Source organism: Crocuta crocuta, unplaced genomic scaffold (assembly GCF_008692635.1).
Source record: "Crocuta crocuta isolate KB4526 unplaced genomic scaffold, BGI_CrCroc_1.0 scaffold397, whole genome shotgun sequence".
Taxonomy (NCBI): domain Eukaryota; kingdom Metazoa; phylum Chordata; class Mammalia; order Carnivora; family Hyaenidae; genus Crocuta; species Crocuta crocuta.
Window position 1 is genome coordinate 1,951,081 of NW_027527387.1, and position 19,393 is coordinate 1,970,473.

Consider the following 19,393-nt stretch of genomic DNA (forward strand, 5'->3'; position numbering starts at 1 on the left):
TTTTTCCTCATAGATACTGTCAACCTCGTAATTAAATACAGTTTTTCCCTGGATATTACAAGCTTAGAGCCCATTTTGAGTTCATCTTTTGCAAGTGGTTGTGTCTTGTGTCTTGCCCTCATTCCTGGTTCCTTCTTCTTTTCTTCCATCAGGTTCTTTTTCTTTCATTTCTCCTGCAAGTTGGAAATTATTTTTAATTTGCTATCCTCTGCATTTTGCTATACATCTTTGTAAGTACTTAAATCCCTTATGGAACAAATCAATCAGGCAACTTCAGCTTTTGTATGTACTTAACCATCTGGTTACAGGACCTGGCTGTTCCAAAGGAAAACTCAGAGACATTGTGTTTTTTATTTTGTTTCGGTTCATCCAAGACAACTTATAGTACAACCACCTTAGGATATATAAGAGGTTCAGCACTGCTTCTGAGCTGCAAATATGCCCATAAAATGATTGTTCCTGCATAAAATTGTAAGCAAGTTTCTCCATATGAGAATTACTAGATACCAGAATATTTTGTTGAGGAAAAAGTAGGAAGAAAACATAAGGCCTTTCGTATTAGTCATTAAAAAAAATACTAGACAATGCATTAAAAATCATACCATGAAGAAGAATGCTTTGCTAAAAGCTAGACTGGCCAGAAGACAGACCCAAGACTCTAAATGAAATCTCTCATTCATAAATCAAACAGTTGGATGAAGATTCTGCTTAGCCAAAAAAAAAACAAAACAAAAAAAACATTCCTTTACATAATATGTTAGTCTCTTACAAAACATTTATTTAAAGCATTTCAAATAGTGCCATCCAACTGCCTTTCCTTTCCACTGACCTCCTACCCAGTACCTTTAAATTGGGCAGCAGGAGATGTTGTAGCGAACATATTATCTTTATAATTTCACAAGTCCCTCAGCTGGAGTTCAGGATCAATTCTCACACTTTAATCCTATCTGCCAAGGAATTTTTAAACTACATAACTGACAAATAACCTGAGCTGTAATTTATGGATCTTTCCTCCATGGGAAACAGATAGTTACAGCTGGTTTTTAGTACAAATTGCCTTACAGTCTGTAAAAGCAGAGTGATCTTAACCAAGACCAACTGACTCCACAAACAAAAACAAACAGAAAAATGAAATGCAAGAGCAACATCAAAACTGTTGCTAGGTCTTGTGTCTTTAATAAAGGGCACACCCTGGACTTAACCCATTACCTTGTTCTTTCTCAGTCTAATCCTATTGAATTCCTCTTTTTGAAAAATATCACTTGATACCATGGGGCACCTGTGTGGCTCAGTTGGTTGAGTGCCTGACAATTGATTTCAGTTCAGGTCATGAACCCAGGGTCATAGCCCGCATCAGACATTGTGCTGAGCATGGGCCCTGCTTAAGATTCTCTCCCCCTCTCTCTCTCTCTCTCTCTCTATCCCTTCCCTCCCTCCCCCCGCCCCCCGCTCCTCTCCTCCACTTGTTCTCTCTCTAATTTTTTAAAAATATCATCAATACCTTTTCAGTTCTTCTCCCAAAAGACTATTCTGGTCACATGATCCTTTACCTTTCTGATTAAAGTATTATTTCTTTAGTAAAAATATTATATGTAATGCATTTAGATATTGGTATTCTTTCGTTGCATATGTGTATTTGAAAAAGATGACAACTTTTTATCTCATTTATATGTCTAAACTCTATAATGTGTATCCTGACTTTCCCATGTATCCAAATCCAGACTTTCCCATGTATCCAATTACTTTTGACATCCACATCCAGCTTTTCAAAGGAAAGGCAGCATGTCTAAAATTGCATTTACCATCTTCCCTCCCCATACTTGATTTTCCTTCATGTTCCTATTTCAGTGAAGGTGATGGTCATTTTGCTTTCCCCTACCGAGCACAATTAATACAATACCTCCTAAGTAGCTCAGAAATCCATCTTCTTTTCTCCTTACCCAGTGCTGTTATATTACCTACCTGGATTAATGCCATAGGCTCTTGTGATTGTTAATTTTATATCTGAACTTGACAGGGCTTAGGGATCCCAGATAGATGGTAAAATATGATTTCTGAGTATACCTGTAAGAGTGTTTCTGGAAAAGATTAGCGTTGAATTCAGTAGACTGAGTGAAGAGCTCTATCTTCGCTAATGTGAACGGCTATTATCCAATCCATTGAGGGCCTGAATGGAACATAAAAGTGACAGAAGGGTGAATTCTCTCTCTCTCTCTCTCTCTCTCTCAACCTCTCAGTTCTTGTTATTGAGCTGGGACATCCATCTTATTCTGCCCTTTGACATTGGAGTTCCTGGTTCTCAGGCCTTCAGACTCTGGGACTTACACCAGTGACCCTACCCATAATCACTGCACCTCTAGGTTCTCAGGTCTTGACCCTCCCTGCCCCACCAGTGAGCAGGTCTTCAAATGAGGACTGATTTATACCACTAACTTTCCTGTATCTCCATCTTGCAAGCAGCAGATTGTGGGACTTCTTGGCCTCCATAACCCTGTGAATGAATTCCTTTAATAAATCTCCTCTTATGAACACTTATATATCCTGTCCTGTTTCTCTGAAGAACACTGACTAATACAGCCCCCAATCCTGACTCTTCTTCTTGATTTTGGCCCTGCACTCCTTCTATTCATTCTCCAAATGCAACCAGCAAAGACCATTCCCGAGAAATGACACAATCCTGCCAGTCCCCTGTTCAAAAATACTTCGGTGCGGTTGTTTCTTTGTCTTCTTGTGATGTTTTTAGAAGATCTTTTCAGCTCCTTACATAGCTGCAGGGCTATTCCAGATCTGCTTCCCTCTTAGGCCTCACCCCTTACCTTCTGATATCCCATACTCTAGTCCTATCAGGTTACTTTTATTTTGATAATGAATTATACGCCCTTTAGCTTATTATTTCCCCTTAGACAAGAACTCTTCAATAACCATGCTTCTGCCAAGTCTCACTTAGGTGCCCCTACAGGTACCTGGATAGGATTTCCTCTGTTAGACTGCTTATCTCACTATATTTTAATTGTTATCTCTTCTCTGCATCTTACCCATTAGACTGTAAGCGATCTGTGTCCTATTTTTCCACAAATACATAGCACTCAACATGTTATTCAGTTCATTCATTTTCAGTGCTGTTTTACTTCTTACTCTTCAGGGTTTTTTTCATGTTCCTTTAAAATTATTTCATGCTATGGGTTCATTGTTCAAGTGATTTAAAAATTTAAAAGTACTGATAGATATATTAAAGATCCTATTGCGTATAAAATATGAAACTTGTTAGGTGACTGTTCGGTTCTATAAAACATTTAAAGCTACTCTGATTATGGGAATATCAAAAAGGGGCTAGAATTTGCTAAAGATATTTATGTATTACTAAAAACAAGTTCTTTCAAAACCTTGGAGTATTTATATCCTGCGCTATTTATGTATGTATTATTTACTTTTTTGCTTCTTGGCAAGAATGTTATATTTTTCCCCTATTGAACATAAAATGTAGCCACTATTAACTTGATTATATGCTACAAATAATAAAGCTTAAAAAAGATTTTAAGAAGTTATTCTTCTGCCCTTTGATAAAGCTGTACTTAAAACTTTACAAAGATAGATCTGTTTAAGAACCACCTCAGAATGTATGCTTTAAGAACAATATAGCACAAACAGTACTTAAAACCAATGTTTGCATGAAGGCAGAATGCAGTTCATTCACAACTTTCATTTTTGTCAGTGAGTAATACTGCTTACCATTACAAAATACTGCAATGCCTTTTAGAGTAGAATCCCAATATTTTAAATACTGAAATATTTATGTATACATTCAGATAGCAAAGATAAAATCTTGGTCACATATTTCCATTTGGAAAACTTTAGTGTTTCTTTGAGCAACATGATAAAAATCTCAGTTTAACAAATAGTGTAAGTTTGTAGTTCATTCCCGGCTCTGTGACTTTTCCTGTTTAGTTTTTAGCTTACTTGGTTACATAACCATTGCTTTTGCTTAAAGGTCAGCCAAGAGTAAAGTTATATCTTGCTGGAGGTGAGATGTAAACAATGTCTGATCTTGCCCTGCCATTTTTCTTAAATCTTCCACAGAGCTGGGTGAAATTGTGCCAGTATTCATAAAAGAAGATTATGTTTTAGAATCTGTATTGTATTATTCAATAAATATTTCAAGGTGTCTGCAAACAGGGATTAATGGATATTATATTTCAGGAAACCAGAAAGGTATCAACCCAAAGAATTAAATAAAACACTCATGTTTGATGCTCACATAAACTGTAACTTAAAATAAAATGTGTATAAACTTCCTTTTCCTTTTGTTGCATTTTCCTGTCAAAAGATAGTACAGAATAAAATAAGACCAAAATGAAAAGATACCAAGAAGAGTCTAAATTTGACCTTCACCTTGAAAAGTAATGCCTTTCTCCAGTCTTCAGTGATAATAGTCAATGATGAGGCCTGCGTGCAATTAAAACATTGGATAAAAAAACGTACGTTTTGAAGTCTCGGCGGTGTGTTTCACTGCGCACTGCAAAGCGGTGTGGATGGAGACATCTGGACGTGAACGGCCGGTATGATGAAGTCTTCCAGCTGAAGTTTGGGGTGCAGTAGGTGTTCAAACGTTCAATCATACTTAAAGGATTGGATTCTGTGGAAAAACCCTTTGAAAAGAATTTTTAAAATTTTTTAAAAAACATTCTATTTGTGCCATCATTGGAAGAGAGTTTCTGCATATGAAGTTGGATCTTCATCCAAACTTTGTACTTAAGGGAATCATTAGTTATTTTAAATGGGTTTCTTATCTGCTGCAAAACGTCAATGAGAACATAGCTGAGTGCCGTAACCTCATGTTTCTGAGCCCCTATTCATGCCCCAGAAAATTCTGTAAATAGATAAGCTAATACTGCCTAGACCATTCTACAGTAATTTAGGAGGTCTTTTCTCCTCATATTAACCACATTTACTTATATATTTATGTTCATTTGCTTGTTTGTTTTAAAGAGTTCATTTTTAAGTAATCTCTATACCCAATGTGGATCTCAGAACTACAACCCCAAAAGTTGCATGCGCTATAGACTGAGCCAGCCAGGTGCCCTTCATTTACTTTTTAAAATTTTGTAAGGATTAGCTCCTCTTCTTGAAGTGTAACCTAGATCTTGAGCAGAGAAAAAAATATATATGACCTAGAATCTCATCTAAGTGTTATTTTCATTGGTTTGGTCTTCCTAGAAGAGTCATATTTTTCAAATAATCCAGATCACATTCTGGGCTAGGGTTAAGGGCTCCAGAAAGAACTTGATCCTGACTAATTCTTCTCTTTGTATTTTATTTTTTGATCGCAAGGTAATTTTTTTGAGATAGAATTGGCATATAACAGTATATTAGTTTTATGTGTATAACATAATGATTCAACATTTGTATATATTGCAAAACAATCACCACAGTGAATTTAGTTAACATTTATCTGATAGATTTTTATGCATGTTAAAGCTTTAGAAGCTAAAGAAGCCCAGACTTCCAACTAGGATCACATGTGGAGTTTTAAGAACGGTCATCACCTGTGCCCTCACCCACAAGTTCTGTCAGTTAGTCTGGGAGGGAACATCAGTGAGGTTTTAATTAAGTGCTCCAGGTGATTCTAAGGTGAGGCCAGGGTTAAGCATGAGGGCTCCTGAGCATATTTATGAGAGTTGAGTTCAGTCTTGGCCCAGGGCTCAGGTACGAGGATTTGCTCTGTGTTTGGTAGGACGGGCGGGTCAGCACACAGTGTCCATTCTGTAGCTGAATTTGGGGGCATTTGTGGGAGAAGAGAGGCCTTGAAGACAGGGAAGGAGAAGCTTCAAGTTTGGCTTCCATGTAGGAGCTTATTGCTCCTGAATTTCTTCTGCAGCAAAGGACAGGGATGGGTTGGCTGCCTGCAGAAGTGATAGGAGGTGAAGGCTCAGTGCCAGAGCCTTCAAAGGTGTTTCTCAAGATGCATGTGTGACTTCTCCACATAATCTCACCCGAGGAAGAAACTCCATGAAAGAAGAGGAAGATATGGCAGATTCTCAGGTAAATGTCATGTCCTGTTGTTAGTTGTCATTTTTTCTCCTCCAAGGCTATAGTTTTAGGACATGCAAACATTTGCTTCTGTATCTCTAGTGTTCTTAACAAGTCTGACTTCAACTAATTTTTTTCCCTTCTATTATGATCGCCAAGGTTAGGTCTTTCAGACACTGCTCCCCGATATCCCAGGAACTTCTGTTTCTCCATTAATACTTCTGATGTGCTTTGATCAATACTCACTATTAATTATGGACTTGGAACTGCCGGCAATGTTCCCTTGGTGAGAGAGGAACTTGGGAAGGTGCTGCTCTCCAAGATTCCTACATGAGATGAGGTGGGTTCTGGAATGTCAGTAAAAAAGGAGCATCTGGAGTTTTTGGGTCCCATCTGGATGTTCTGTCAGGATTAAGAAAATTGATATATAAACAGGTTGACATTAATGCCCCAGAATAACTCAGAAATGGCTGAAAAAGAAGAGTAATTAGAAGAGACAGGCTCTCTAGACTGCTGAACAGGACTAACTCTTTATATGCATTAGAAATTACAGAATATGGATGTTCTATGTGGCATCACACTTGAAGAAAACTGATGTTTTTCATGATTAGACTTCCTTGTTTTTCTGACAAATAACATCAATGGCCATGCGTCCTTTGGCAAATATTAGGCACCTGATATCTATTTGTGCCATTGCAGCTGACGTAAATTTCAATGTCTTGGCTCAAACACTCTGCCAGATTCCTCCACTACTCCACTTTGTATTTAAATACACACACACACTTTAAAATGAGCTAAAGTGTTTATAGGCATTGGTTGATGTTGAAAAAATAAGATGCCCCTTGTCCTGTGAGAAAGAGAGTTCTTTTGAGGATGGAACCATACATATATTATGGGCTTGTAATTCTTTGATCCTACTATCAGTGCATTTGTACCTGTATGGTTCCACACCAAGCTCTTTCTTACACATCCTGGCTTATTTGCTAAAATATAGGTTCTGGTTGCCGCCAATTGCTCCTGTTCTTGGCTGCTATTATCTTAAAAGATGAATAGCCTTAAATACCCTCAGCTTGGTCTTTGGCTTCTGTTAACCACATTTAAGACTTGTCGAAAGTAGTTCTCAAGGCCAGAATCTCCCACACACACCTCCAGGGAGTCTAGGAGATGCCTTCTACAGAGTCTATTGGAATTAACATTAAATTTGGCAATGAAGAGACCGTATAGGAAAAGTACCTCACATATTTTTCATTTTGGCAGGTGGATAAGAAGCAAAAAAACAAAGCAAACAATTTTGAATTTGGGAAGGAATTACTGTTGCCTAGACTCCAACTTTCTCTCTGATTTCCTATTCCCTTGAAAGCAAAGTTGCTACGTGGGGGCTAACAGTGTCCATTAATAGTTAACACTGGAATATCCTAAAATTCTAGTGGAGAGAGAATCAGCAAGAAAGATTAGCTTTATCCATGCATATCCAGAAACTCTACTGGTAATCTCCTCTATTTCCCCACCAATTACTTACAGTCTAAACTACTGCAGAATTTTAACCTCCTGAGGAAGAAACTGTGTGTTAATTCTTGGTAACCTTTCTTCTTCCCTTTTCCTATGGTGATACAATTTGTGATTTTTTTTTTTTTTTTTTCTGAGAAGATGCTATCAGGAAATAGAAACTACATTTCCCCCCTTCTTTATCTAGGGGTGATATAATGGATTTAGGTCCTGACAAATGGAATGGAAAGGGAAGTTGTAGGTGCAACTTGTTAAATGTCTTCTCATTGAGTGAGGGGCTACGGTTTTCATTTTCAACCCTCTGTCTGGAATACGGACATACTGGCCACAGCTTGTACAGTGAGATGATCTGGGCAGGGTAGGTCATGGGAGAGCAACCAGGTGAAAGGGAGCTCGGTCCCTGACATCCTGAAGTTACATAGTGAACCTGGGCCACTGACCTCTGAAGTTCTTTGAATCTTCTCTGTGTATCTTACTCCCTCTAGATCAGTGGTTCTCATCCTTGACTGTACACTAGTACCACCTGGTTAGCTTTTAAAATAGTAATTTCCACTTCAGATAGCATCTTTGAGAATGGGATGTGTGTATTAGTACTTTTTTTGAGATCTAATTGACATTAGTTTCAGGCATCCAACAGAATGATTCAGTGTTTAATACATACTGTGAAATGACCATCACAGGAAGCCTAGCTAACATCCATCACCACATACAGTTTTACAACTTTCTTTATGATAGGAATTTTTTCAGATATATTCCCTTAGTAACCTTCAAGTGTACAAAATTCTATGGTTAACTGTAGTCACCATCTATAGTCACTGCTGTATGTTATATCACTAGGACTTACTTTATAACTGAAGTTTGTACTTTTTGACCCCCTTCACCTGGTCCTTCCCCCCATTTCTGACAACCACTAATCTGTTCTGTTTCTGTAATTTTGGTTGGTTGTTTGTCTAGATTCTACATATAAGTCAGACTGTATGGCATTTGGCCTTTCTATGTCTTATTTACTTAGCATAATGCTCTCAGGGTCCATCCGAATTGTTAGAAATGACGATCTCATTCTTCCTTATGAGTGTATGATATTCCACTAAAAATGTAAAATTTTTTGTGTTTTACCCATTCATCCATTAATGGACACTTAGGTTGCTTCCATATCTTGGCTATTGTAAATAATGCTACAGTGAAAATGGAGTACATCTTTCTTTTCAAGTGAGTGTTTGCATTTTCTTTGAATGAATACCCAGAAGTGGGATTGCTGGGTTATATGATAGTTATATTTTTAATTTTTTGAGGAACCTCCATACTGCTTTCCATAATGGCTGAAGTAATTTACATTCCCTCAAACTGTTCACAAGGGTTCCCTTTTCTCCACAGCCTCATCAACACTTAAAATTTGTTGTCTTTTTGATCATAACTATTATAGTGGGAGTGAGGTGTTACGTCATTATGGTTTTGATTTGCATTTCCCTAATGATCAGTGATGTTGAATACCTTTTCATGACTATATTAGCTATCTGTATTTCCTCTTTGGAAAAATACCTGTTTAGATCATCTGTCCTTTTTAAAATCAGATTGTTTGTTTGCTGTTGCATTGTATGAGTTACACATAAATTTTTTTGGATATTAACATATATTTTTCAGATACATAATTTGCAGATGCTTTCTCCTATTTGATAGGTTGCTTTTACATTTGTTGACAGATTCATTTTTAGATACTACTCATCCTAGTGCTGGTACTAGTAACCATTAACCCATGATCATGGTTACCAACTATAACCAAAAAAACATTTACAATTATTGATGAATGAAACTCAATTTAACAAATAGTATTTAAACAGACGGTGATAAAATGGAAGAGTGGTTATTTGCATGTGAAATATGGAATGGATAATCCTAAAAAGAAGAGAGTCAATCACTTCCTTCATGGCCTCTTTGGTACTTTAGATCATTCTCAACCTAGAATTTCTTAAACTTCCCACTTCAGAACTTCTGTAAAAGACCACCACTTTCTTATGTTCATGAATTGTATTCTGAAAGTTACTAAGGTCCAGCCAAAAGGTTTTTCACCTAAAATCCAGAAAAGCAGTTGGAATTCTATCCCTTCCATGTTGTTTAAGTTTCTTGGAGTTGCTAGACTAAGCTAACATCATGATGCAATTCTCAAAAGCATAATTCTCCGAGCTCTTATTAATCTAGAAAATTCCAATGGAAATGTCTTAGTCTTTATTGGAAATTGGTACCACTGTTTTTGAATTAGAAATATAATCCTTCAGTAAATGATTTGTATATATTACCATTTTGAAAAATCAAATGTCTTAGATTTTTAAACTTAAAAATCGTTACATTTCAACTTTAAAAAAACAAGAGTCCTAGTATTACTGTGACTACATTACAAAAGATCTATGCTTAGGAAAGCAAGACCAGAAGGATATACTAAAATGTTAATAGAACAAAAGCACAACTAAAATAGTGTATATAGAAAAGCTTTTAGTCCAACCTAGTGGTTACCAAACCTGTGTTTTCATTAGAATTACTGAATAGTTTTTAAGAGGTGCCTTGTCTTCATCTGATATCTATTGAATTAAAACTCCTGGGGTGCCTGGGTGGCTCAGTCGGGTGACTAATGACTGACTCTTGATGTCTCTCAGCGTGTGAGCTCACGGTTATGAGGTGGAGTCCTGCAACAGGTTCCACACTCACAGCATGGAGCCTGCTTGGGATTCTCTCTCCTCTCTCAGCCCCTATGGCTTGCTCTCTTGCTTGTGCTCTCTGTCTCTCTCTTTTCTCTCTCTCTCTCTCTCTCTCTCTGTCTCTCTCAATCCCTCTCCCCCTTTCTCCCTCTCTCTCAAAATAAATAAACTTAAAAAAAATTCTTGTTGGCAGTCCCTGGTAATCTGTATTTTTAGAAAGGTTTCAAGAGTCTTCTAGTCTGTGGTTTTGTGTTTGGGACCTAGTAATTCAAAGAGAACTAGATCAATTAATTTCTCTAGACTACTCGGATTTGTAGAATTTCTTTAGTAGAGCCAAAACTTAGCATTTTATTTTATTGAAAATGGCTGTAAGAAGGCAACAATTGGAGTATTTCTGAATATTTTGCAAAACTAAGAGTATCACTGAGAGTATCAATGAATATGCATATGCTTGATAAGTGGAATGAGAATTAACGTGCACCAGACATTTTGGGGGGCATAATTTGAAAGATGAAGGTCAACATGAATGAAGGTCGTTAAACTTCTATAGATTTTTGAAATAAAAATATTCAAAGATCTATGTGCTAAAAGGGTTAATTTGTTACATATAAATCTTTGAAATATATCAAAATTTTTGTAATCTGCTTTTCACCTCCATTTAAAAAATATATTAGGACTAAAAAACTGTTATATCCTGGATATCTTTGACTTTGACCTTGCCTAATAAAGACCTTTTATTCAAAGTCTCATAAAAAGAATTTAAAATGAAAATCAGATAATGAAAATGTGTCTATCTTGATGAATTGTGAGATGGCAAATGACCTAAATCCAGAGATTGACAAGAATAACAGGGATTTGGCTTAAGGTATTTTTCTCCTTAATTTCTATCATTGACCCAGCAAACCAGCAGGGCAGATCTTCTAGGAGAGCAGGGAATCATGGGAGTAGATCTACTTCTCCTTGTTGCCTACCTTGCTCTCACAATGACGTGCATTTCAGTGGTCACATGAAGAGTGAGGGATCAGTTGAGTCAGAGGAGCACAGGGCCAGTGATGTCTGCCTTTTTGGTGTTCAGAGTCCCCCTGGAGTTCTCATAATGCCACAGTCGAGCACTTTGGAACCCTACCTCCCTTCACAGCAAGGCCCAGCATGGGTCTGATCCAACCTTCCCCAAGGTGGTAACCCATCATGCCATCCTGTTCCCCTTTCTCTTGGCTTCTTGGATCTTCAGTACTCTTTTGGTGTTTGATCTCTGTGTGCATGTTCCATGATGTCAGAAACTTAGTCTTGTTCATCATTGAATCTCTAGTGCCTTCAACCATGCTCAGTCCAGAGTAAGCGCTCAATCATAATTTGTTAAATGGATGAATAAACGTAGGAGCTGCTTCTATTTCTACCTCTACTCTTCTTTGGTAGTTGAGTACCTCTTTTTATTACTGTGGGTTTTTTTATTTTTAATTTTGTAAAGTTTTTATTTCAATTTTAGTTAGCATAGTGTAATGTTAGTGTCATGTGTAGGATTCAGTATTTCAGTAATTACATATATCACCCTGTGCTCCTCACAAGTGCCCTCTTTAATCCCCATCAGGTGTTTTTTCATCTTAAAAACTTAACTTTTAAAATCTGTAATTTTTTTTTTCCTTTTAAAAGCCTCATCACATTTGATGTAGAGAATACAGCAGGCTTTTTTTTTTTTTTTGAAAAGTTGTACCAAGATGTGTACTATAGTTGAGTTAGGTTTTAGTTTTAATTTTTGCTAGTCAGCCAACAATCTTTACTGTTACATAGAACATTATACTGGGCCCTTGGTGAAGTACAAAATATGAAGGGAGTATAGCCTATAAGATTTTTAAAGACCATTTACTCATCTGCATATTCCTTGGAGGAACTAAACTTTATAAAGTATTAGAATCTTTTATAAAAGCTTCCATAAAGTTATATATTTATAAATAATTATGTGACTAAAGTTTGATACTGGTTAAAATTATCATAATTACTCAAATCATAAGAAAATAAAATTTCAGGGGCACCTAGATGGCTCAAATCTTACCACTCATGAATTTGAGACCCTCATCAGGCTCTGTGCTGACACCTCAGAGCCTAGAGCCTGCTTCAGATTCATGTCTCCCTCTCTCTCTCTGCCCATTCCCAACTTGTGCGCTTGCTCGCAGGCTCTCTCTCTCTCTCTCTCTCTCTCTCTCTCTCAAAAATAATTTTATAGAAGGTCTAAAATTTCAATGTGAGTGATGTAATACAATGTAAAAAACACAAAAAAACAAAAAAGCAAAACCCAAAACCCTGATCAGGATCAACTTTATATTCCCAATTGCTGTTTCTAATTACTTCATGAGATAACCCCAGACAATCTGGGAGTATTTCATCCATTATGTTTTCTTTGCACTTAAATTTCTACATATGTATATTTTTCTACATCTTCAATAATTTGCCTTGGAGACCTTTCAAAGTTAGCACAAAACAGCTTTATCCAATTCTGATAAGATTAAATTATTCGGCACTAATCATTTGTTTGATTTAACCTAGTTTTACACTTTGTAGATAGGCCTATATGTACAATATTTTCTAAGCTAATTTATTTTTCATTATTTTACCAAATTTCACCCTATTGGTAAGATACTGAGAGGACGTCATTTTGAGAATATTTAGCTCGAGATATTGGTTGATGGAAAGTTTGCTGTATCTGTAGTGTATACATCTTTAATAAAATAGCAAGTGACATTTTAAAATTTTTAAGTTTCAGAGTGCATAATGGATCTTAGTTTTCTAATTCTGTAGCAGAGTCAGTTTTTCATGACCTGGTTCAGGTCTTCTACGGGGACAATGCTACCACTTTGTATCTTATGCTATTTAAAAATGAAATTTTTCCAGGCAAGGTTAAAAAAAAGTGGTCCTTAGATGATCAGACATATTTAATAAAAACAAGAAAGAGTGCCAAGAATAAATGTTATTGTCTCCCACTCTTTTCCTCTCATTTCATTTGGGTGAGTCACGTCCAATCTAACTAGGTGTTCTAATAGAAAATTAGGCATTTAAAATTCAGACATTGTTTGTCTTTAAACCTCCCCTTTTGACAAGTACGTACTGCAAAGTGTTAAACTCAATCAAAATTTGTAATTTCTTAATGTAATAAATGTTACAAGAATAAGAAGCATCTTCTCGGGCTCTCACATGGAATTTTCTGTGCAAAAAGTACATAACCCTGATGCTAAGGGCCAAAGAATAAAAGTACACCAAACTAGTATTCCAAGGGGATGGCTCAAGAAGATGAGCAGTCATTGAAATAAAAGGGGAGACATGATTAATTCAATTGCAAAACACAAACACAACATGCGCACGAATCTAAACTTAGATCCACACTAGAAGGTATTGTATGTGAAGAATTTATTAAGTTTGCGCATTAACCTACTTTTGAGTCCTGTTTCTTTTGCGCAAAGAGAGCAATGCAATGATTAATTCCACCACCTGGAGTGAAAGATAGAACAGAAGATCTGCCTTCACCGTGACAATCCCAACTGAGAAAAAGTTTTTCTAAGTGTTCTTTAATATCTCTGTTTCTCCTATAAGATTTCTAGTCTCCATGTTGTTGAAGCTTACATGTAGATGAATTGTCGGTTATATTTAGGGTACTTTTAATCCTAACAAATATCAACTGAAGCTATTTGATACTTTATATTTAACTCCCTATTATCTATCAGGATACTTTCTAGTGATGTTTTGGGTTCAAAGAATGTGCATTTGCCATATATAAGCTTTATGTTAAGTGCCTTGCTTCTAAAAGAAAACTATGTAAGTCACAGCTATTTTCCTAGTCACTGAACTGAATGCTTTGGCTGAACAAAAGTTAAATTTCTTTACGAAGCTCATAGCTTTACTAATATGAAATTAAATGGGTTATAAAACTGGGAATTTATTTTTGTGAACAAAAATTATCCGGAAATTCTGTTGAGTATATGTGTGGTGGAGAGGGGAATGGTAAAGATGAAGAAAAATTTCCAAAAATTACTCCAGTTCTAGAGGTTTAATAAATCACTTGAAGACCAGATTTTATACCAGTAGTAAGATGAAATTATGCTTTCAGAGATCACTGGTAAAGATTAAGAGTCAAAAGATTGTTTTTCTGTTTTAAATCTCTTGACTTCATCTTTTTTTGATCGCCTTGACTTTATAGTAACCTGTGTAACACCTGTGGTGATTGTTCATTATATTAACCATGATGTTTGTCACACGTGACAAATCCTCAACTCCTACTTGATTTAGCAAAAAGACAATATTTTGACTCATAGAACTAGGAAGAACAAGGAATTCTTAGTTTAAAAGGAATCCATAAACTAATAGAAATCTTGTGATCTCCCCATTTCTGCTGTCAGCTTCTTTCTATGTTACCGGGCTTTTTCTTTCTTAGTAGAAAGGGATGCTCTCCATTCGGCAAAGAATATAGATACAGCCTGAGTCATATTCTTAAGATCCGTGAATCATGGAGAAAGAGGATTTCTTTTTTCCCATAGCTCGTTAATTTTCAGAGGAGGATCCTCTTTGGGATCAGCTTTGGCACACGATGACTGCCTAGGCCATGGCTCCTATCCATCCCTATGACCACAGGCAGTATATAGTGATTGGAAGTCCCAACAGAACCATATGGAGTTGGAGAGGGAGCTGTCAGTCCCCAGAGGATTCAGGGGAAAGAAGGGAGCATGTAAGGAAACCTTTCATTGCTCCCAATTGTCCTTTGACATGGATGGTCCCCCCTCCCCCAACTTCTGCTTTGGCTTCTCATCCTCTTCTTACCGCCTGTCACTCATGCAGGCTTTCTCTAACAATCTGTTCCTTTAAAACTCTGTATTTTGTCCCACAAATAATTCCTCTTAACACACATTTTCAACGAGTGTGTCTATGCAGAAACATTGTGAGTTTGTATCTTGACACATCAGTGCCATCACTTATTAGTCAATAAGAGCGTCGGTGTGAGTTAGAGGTTTACCCATAATTAAAAGCTGATGCTATAGAAGAAATACACACATGCACATCCATGATATGGCTAGCTTTTGCTGACTTCTTAAATCTTGTTAGAAAATTGCTATGGGGCCACCTGTGTGGCTCAGTCGATTGGGCATCTGACTCTTGATTTGGGCTCAGGTCATGTATCGAGCCTGCTATCAGGCTTTGGGCTGAGCATGGAATCTGCTTGAGATTCTCCTTCATTCTCATTCCCTCTCTGTCTCTGCCCTCCCTTCGTCTCTGCCCCCCCTTCATTCTTTTTCTCTCCCCCAACAACAACAAAAATTTATGAATCCCATTTCACTGTTTCCTAGCACCCCTGAGACTTAAATGAATAACTGGCATTCTTAGTAATAAAATTAGCTCATAACTATAATTAGAGAAAGAACTACTTTTTCACCTATCAGAAATCTCAAATGCATATACCAAACCCAGAAAAATTTGGGAAAACCTTCAAATCTTTTGAGATAGAAAGTTTTTGCAATATATCTACATTATGATACTCTTCATACACTTTCTTCATTTCGGGATTCTGCTGAATCCAGGGAGTTGAGTCCTTTGTACTGTCTACATTGGTCATGACTTCAGTTCCTTCAGAAAAACAGAACTCTGAGAAGCCAGCCTAATTATGTTTTGCTGCGAGTGTTATTAACCCCAGTGTCTGCACAACAATGGCCACCATGGGTGAAGAAAGCCTGCATTCACACTTCTCAAGGTGGCCAACTCTACATTGGTCTTTGTCACCCAATACAGGGCAGCTGAAGGCCTAATGTGGCAAGTGCCAAAAGGAAGAAAATGATGGGAATAGAGAAAGTGAGATCATTTTTTTTTTTAAAGGGCAGAGTAGACAGAAAAACAAATGAGAGTGAAAGGTACATTCAGTGTGGACATTTTCAATTTTAAGTTTGGAAAACATCCACCCAGAAACTGAAAATTGGAACCTGCGGTTTAGAGCAGAGATGTCTGCTAGAGGTTAAAATGTGGGAGCCATCCAGTTTATCAAATTCTACAAATGTTTAGCCTGTATGCATAAGCAAATAACCAAATTTCTGAGCATTCTGGCTTTCTTATTTTCCAAATAGGGAAAATAAATATAACCATTATGATTTTGTGGGGATTATGAGTTTATACAAGAAAGTTTTAGAAAAAAATTTTACCTAAGTTTTTTTTTTTTTTTTTAATTTGAAAGAGAGGGTCAGGTAGAAGGAGACTCCCAAACAGTTTCCAAACTCCGCTCCAAGCTTGACACCAGGCTCAATCCTACAACCCTAGGATTGAGGATTGAGGATCATGACCTGAACTGAAGTTAAGAGTTGGACACTCAAACAGCTAAGCCACCCAAATTCCCATGCCTAGTTTTTATTAATTAAGTAATCCATTGTTACCATTATATTAATTGCCATTTCAGCGTGCTTGGCTCTGTGGTATGCTGATGGGAATTAATGAAGTTGTCAAGAGAGAGTTTACTGGAAAGGACCATGATAGTAGAGTGTCCTAATGACTGCATTACTTTGATCCTCTTTTCACCTTTGTGAACACTTATTCTTTGTGATCCATTATTTTTCACTTCATATCCTTAATTCATCTATTCAAGATACTCCTGAAGTATCCTATCACTGATAGGCTTTGTTGTGTTACTAATAGTACTGGGCATCTTTGTCATCACCATATGAGAAGAAAATTGAGCCAGATTCCTATCAAGTGACAGGCCCATGATTCAGACCGCAAGTTACAGAGAACATAATTTGAACCAAGACATTCTGATGTACGATCCGTCTGGTTTTACCATCTCCCCAAGCTGCCTCTGTTATAAGAGTTGCAACTACTCCTCCTCGTTCGAATTCTGCCCATCTTCTGATACATATTTCCAGTCTCAAAATTTTAGGAAAGCATTTCCTGAACACAGTGGCCATTGATGGTCTTCTCAATGTTCATACACCGCTTCTTTTTCAGTACTTTATGGTTTGGAAAATTGGAAGTCCTGTGTGAGTTACTGTGATCGGTGATAATAGTAGAGTAGTCAGAGTTTAGGAAAGTGAAGAGAAGAAAAAGAATCTATTATGTGGAGGTATAGTGCAAGACTAGGTACCACTGAGGAGAGAGCATGGAATGCCAGAGGGATGGTGAGCACCCTTTTGGGGTAGAGAATAGCAAGATAATGGTAGACCAGGAGAGTGAGGTCAGAGACTTGAATGATAGATTGAAGATTTTTGAACTTAAATGAAGTGGTTAAATAGAAAATTTTAGGAAAGAGACTAATAGTAATTCAAGGTTTCAGGGAGAATTAATCCATGTTTGGTGTTTATAGTGGATTAGAACAGAGAAAAGCAGGGCCAGGAAAACTAAAAGAGAAGCTGTTGCAGCAGGCTAAGTATGGAGTAGGAGTGTTGGTGAGATGGTGAAAGTGGGGAGGATGAAAAGGAAAGTTGTTGATTCACAAGCAGGTGGAGGAACACACCAAGCAGCTTGAGGAATCGGGGTTTAAAGTCCGGATGATTGGGAAATAGACTAAACACAACCACTCAGACTGGTCCAATCTATGTACTGTTTTGAATTAGTACTTTGTGTGTGTGGGGGTGGGGGTGGGAGGGAGATTAACAACTAATGGTCTGTGTATTGTGTCCCTTTTAACTTTGCTTCTTATTCTGACATGTAGGTTTACTCTAGTAGTAAGAATTGTTGATTTCGTCATTTCTTAAAAATGTCACCATCCTTGTTGTCCAGTATACTTCTTGCCAGTTGACTTCATATTAAACGACCATGGAACTACTTTATTCTGAATTCTACCTTTCCCTACTCCTCCCTGGCTATTCACTGGGAGGAGAGGAAGTGGAGACAGGGAAAAGAGAGTTAAGGAGTTACATAAGCTATATGATACCATTTATTTTCAGCGGTTTAGCTAGTGATGGATACACTCTTTTCAAGATGGCTAATGGGAGAACATGGAGTCTACTTTGACTTGGGCCACTTCTCATGCCTCCATGCTTTGTGAACTAAATGTTTTATGATGAACAGACATTCAAATTATATCAAATTATATCCTGTCCAAATTTTATCTTTTTATTTTCTTTTCATGGTTTTTGATTAACAGGTAATAACTGAGCACATTTGCCCAATACTGAGATAAATTCTAGGAAAATTTTTTACATGAAAGAAATAAAAGAACACATAGTTCCTACTCTCAGGGAACTCTCATGTTATATAACATCACCTCTATCTCAGTTTGTATTTGCCTGGTGAGTTTCTGTTTTAGAAGATCATTTGTCTATATCCAGTTTTTCAGAATTTTACCATTTTCTATAAAGAATGGAAACCTATTTTTGCAAGAATTAAAATATTTGCCCCATTTTTCATTTCTACTTATACCTTTTATTTCATCTTTCTTTCTATTTAAAAGAAAGAGAAAATTGAACTACTATCTTAAATATTAAGATGACCAGCAAAATGATGGAAACTGAGAAGAAGCAGTGGAGTATGTGACCGTCCATAGTACCTAGCTGTGAGAATGTCTGAGAATTTGTTCCCCAAAATTATATAATGGCTCAAAAGAATAACTTATGCTATCTATTGTCTCATCAATTAATAAGTACTCCATAACATTTGAGATTGTACTAGTCTATGAATTTTGCTGCTGAAAACAAATGAGCTAACTGATTCTGGGCAGGTAGTTTTATAGATGAGGTACCATTGACACAAGTCCTGATGAAAAACTTGCTAGATAAAGATGGAACTTTGAACAACGCCCCCCCTCCCCCCACCATGCTTTCCATGACTCTCCTCTAATGTGGGGATCTTTCTAAAAAAGATCCATCTAGTTTCTAAAAAATACCATCTAGTGTATTTTACTATGCCATTTTATATGATACACAAGTCTTTATTGGCCCAACAGTTCTATCAAAATTGGATATATGAGGCTTTGTCTATATGACACTAGAGGAGGTTACCAAAGGGAATGGCATTTTAAGGTATTAATTTCATTTATTCATGAATATTCAGAGTGTGTATATAAGCCAAGCACCTTGCAATACAAAGGAAATACTCTAAGCTGTAAGATAGACACAACTCCTGACTGCTAAGAGCTGAATGGCTCTTATACTGTTTTTCAATCTGATTCTTAAACCCTCCAGCTCCTTGGAAGTGCACATCAAGGATTACAC